The sequence below is a fragment of the Cicer arietinum genome, chromosome 6 (genome assembly GCF_000331145.2).
Source record: "Cicer arietinum cultivar CDC Frontier isolate Library 1 chromosome 6, Cicar.CDCFrontier_v2.0, whole genome shotgun sequence".
Classification (NCBI taxonomy): Eukaryota; Viridiplantae; Streptophyta; class Magnoliopsida; order Fabales; family Fabaceae; genus Cicer; species Cicer arietinum.
In genome coordinates, this window is record NC_021165.2 from 34,798,838 (window position 1) to 34,803,462 (window position 4,625).

A 4,625-nucleotide genomic window follows, 5' to 3' on the forward strand; every position below is an offset into this window, starting at 1 on the left:
AGGTCACCAGATAGAATTAGAATCAAATCATAACCTTAGCAGTTAACCAAATTCATGAATATTTGCTTAAAAAAAATATGCATGAACATGAGATGTTTATAAATTAACGATACCAATTGTTATGACATTTTTAGGCAAATACTAATAAGTGTTTTAAAGGTACTTATTAAGAAATTATATTTAAAAATATGTAATGAGTTTAATATATGCATTGTCAATCTAGATTGTTTTCCACCGCACTTTACGACCATTCAAATGGAATGATTTTTGAAAATTTGTTCTTTTGTTAGCAAAACTCATATGTTTACCCAACAAATATAACTTAATCGTATATTGTTATGTTTTATAAGAAGTTTGATTATCACAATGAACTCATCAAAAGTGTTATTACTACTTCAGTCCCCCGATCAACACTTAAAAATCATGCATAAGGGATGAATTTTGTACGTTGTTATGGTATAAATCAAATATTTTTAATGATATAATATTTGTGATTAATTAACAATGTAAAAACTCTTTACATCAATAATATATATGAATTAAAGCCATATTTAATTGGAAATATCTTGGTAATCTAATAAGTGAAGTAGTAGTCGTCTGACCAATTGGCTTGGTCGTTTTACTCTCTTTCAAACAGTAGGCTTTTCAACCATTTTTGCTGGTGCTAGTGCCCCCAGAAATTCTTGGATTTCTTGCAATATGAGATGGAATGCCATAACTCTGATTTGTATTTTACTTCTTATTGGTGCTGTTGGGAAATCTGCACAGATAGGATCGCATACTTGGAGAGGGGTCGCACCTAGGGCTGTTCATGGTTGATTTTTTAAAAAAACCAAACCATATCCATTTTAAAACCAATATATGAATTTAGATTTATAACCAAATCCATTATTTGGTTTAAAACCGGTTATAAAACCAATTGTAAAATTGGTTATGGTTAAATAACTGGTTTATAATTAAGCAACCGGTTTTGAAAATTTTAATTTTAAAATCGATTTTTTTTTCAAAATTGGTTAAAATTTGATTATTTTTAAAAAAAATATTTATTCATAGTTTAAAAATCGGTTATTTAAAAAAATCGATTTTTTCGATAAATTTTTTTAAAAAAATTCTCACCAAATTTTTCGAGAAAAAATTCGATTTAAAATTTTTTTGAGAAAAAAAAAGTTTTTTAATTTATATTTTTTTGAAAAAAAAAATTTCAAATTTTTTTCAAGACATAAAATCTCAAAATTAACAAAATATTGGTAGTTGATAAAAACCGGTTAAAAACCAAATCCAAATATAAAACGTAAGTGGTTATCCAACCGGTTTTAAATAAACCGGATTATAACCATATGATTTTAACCAGATATTTAAAATGGATTTGAATCCGGTTTTGGATTTGGGCCTCATAACCGGATTTTTTGCACAGCGATAGTCGCACCCCTTTATCCCTTTCCTAAACTAAATTCTGACCGAAAAATTAGACCCTCGGAGAGTGCTTTGTCGTGACACTTTGAAAGTTGAAAATTGGTTCTTTCGGTGCAAATTTTTTATTTTGATTCATTTATTAGCAAAACTCATATGTTTACGCAACAAATATAACTTAAAAGGTATATTGTTATGTCATTTAAGAAATTTGATTATCACAATAGAACTTATTAAAAGTATCCGTCTTACGGTGAGTAATTTATTTGAAAGAGAAAAAAAAAACCATTGTCTCAAAATAAACTATTGTTTCAACTATTAACGTAACATGATTTTTTTTGGTTTCAACTATTAACGTAACATGATTTTTTTTGGTTTCAACTATTAACTATTAATGTAACATGAATTTTTTTTCAATTGTACTATTTAATTAATATATTAGATGTATCAGTCTCTGTATTGTTTACTTTACATTAACAGTAATGGTAATGTGAATATATCAATAATTACTATTAATATTTTAATAAAATTACTTTTTTTATAATATATTTTTCTTTATGTTTATGAAAATAATCAAGTGTATCACACGATAGATGAATTATTTTATAGAGTGGTGATTGCATTGATAGCATAACGAAATTTAGAGGATTTTTGAAAAAAACAAATCATTTAGATGATAACATATTGTTATTTTTGAATTTCGAAAATTTTTGAAAAATCAATTTATGCCACCGACAATATTACTAGGTTAAGTCGCAGACTAAGTCGCTCTCTTTAAGACGTTTTGAGACACTGCTCAAATTATGCAAGGCAAACTATCAACTACGAAGTCCCTAAGATAAAACAACCCAAATCACTATATCGAAGGTCTACTGCACCATAGAAAACTGTTCTAGAATTACACCCTCAATATGACAGTCGAATGACTACCACTCGTAATATGACACTAAGAGATCACTCAAAAGAAAAAGAAAAAGTGAGTAAGAAAAGGTGAGAAGAGAGAAAAATCTCACATGCATAGAGCTTTTGGTGTATTTTTCTAACCGAGGAGAGCCCTATATTTATAGAGGAAATCAGTAACTGGATCAAAGAGAAAAGTGCGATCCATTAGGTTTGATTCACTAAATGTGTGCTCTAATATTTAGGTTTTGACCAGAGAAACGTGCGCCACGATTTGTTTTACAACAAAACGTGCATTAATTTTTTACTTATGTTTTTTATCGGGCAATAACAGACGCGCATGACCAGCGATTAGGGTTTTTACCAACAAAACTGAAGCGCGAAATCGGTGGGAAAGGAGCTGATTAGATCAGATGTTGAATGTTGACTCCATGGAGGACAATTACGTAATTAACGCAAGCATTTATTTAATTAAAATAATTTATTAATTTTCATATGCTAAATAATAATAATACACCACAAAGTTAAAGCCAAAGCTTAGGCCAAGGTCCAAGCCAAGCCCGACCTGGCCGAGCCGAGTCGGTTGGACAGACGACGGCGGCGGCGCGTGTGTGGTGGTCAATTTTGCATGTGTTCTTCCTCCTTTACAAAATTGGGGTACCCCTTGGGGCACACCCCAAGTACTATACCTCCACTTTATATGCCCCACTAGTGTGTGATATCCCTCCTATGTGAGACTTCCTTATTTTTCAATTCACAACAACACTAGCTCTCATTAATGTCATCATTATTTCCAACAAACTTCCATTAAAATCATCATCATTTGCAACAATCCCCCACTTGAATTTAAAAAGAAGGTTTTTGAAATAGCGTCAAACGCTTCTATAAGATTGTGCATAAACAAATGTGTCTCTTGACTTGAACCTTTGCATAGCAAGTAAGATTCAGATTCAACAAAAGTGACTCATAGTCTTGAACTCTATCTCTAACATCAAACCCACACAGCCTTTTCATTTGGGTGTATTCTTAAAATCCCGTGCATTTATGGTCATGCACGTGTATCCCAGTATAGTGAACACTCTAAGAATTCTGCCTCGAAATTCCATAGGAAGCGACCGCACTTCCACATTCAAATAGGTGAGTCTATCAAGAGTACTCATGTAGCTAGGTACTCCATTCCACATAGAGTATAAATCTCATTAAGATTTTCTATTATCTCATCCTTTTATCGCTTCAGGAATCATGTTTCTTTCATATATAATATAACATGTTCATCTCTTATCACTATGACTTGTTATTACCCATTGAACCTAATTCTTGGGACCTCCAGTCTTTTAAGTCGGGTTACCATCACAAGTGACTCATTGATCTATAGGCAATAGTCTCATCCTTTTAGATGTATTCAGGACTTTCTCATTAGCTAATCCTTTCATTAAAGGATCTATTAAATTTTCATTGGTGCATACATGATCCATTATAAGAGCTCCTTTAGAAAGTAATTCTTTAACGGTGATGTGCTTACGACGTATTTGTTGTCTCTTACCGTTGTAATAACGATTCTCAAATTTTGCAATAGCCATGGTATTATCGTAGGAGATCAACACAGCTGGTAGAGGTTTTTCCCATAAAGGGATCTCTGCTAGCAAGCATCTCAGCCAGCTTGCTTCTTCACTAGCAGTAGCTAGTGCTATCATTTCAAACTCCATAGTGGACTGAGCCAGTATCGTCTGTTTCTTCGATTTCAAAGATACAACACCACCGACTATACTGAAAATATAGCCATTGGTTGTTTTGGAGTCATCTGATAAGGTGTTCCAATCAGCATCACTGTATCCTTCAAGGACAGGAGGAAATCTTTGATAATGTAATCCGAGACTCATGGTCCTTTTAAGGTATCTCATGACTCTTTCGATAGCGTGTCACTGCTCCATACTAGGTCTACTAGTAAACATGCACAACAATCCCAAGACATAGGCAATGCCGGGTCTTGTACAATTAGTGGCATACTTGAGGTTGTTAGTGAAGCTCGCATATTTAGTTTGTCTAACATCTTCACTAGTGTTCTTGAAAAGCTTCACACTTGGATCATATGGCGTGCAAGCAGATTTACAGTCAAAGTAATTATATTTCTTTAGGATCTTTTCAACATAGTGAGATTGATCCAAAGAAATTCCCTTTTCTGACCTAGTAATTTTGATTCCAAGGATTACATTTGCTTCTCTGAGGTCTTTCATATCAAAGTTGTTACTCAACAAAGATTTCACATTATTTACAGCATGAATGTTTGAACCAAATATGAGTAAGTCGTCTACATA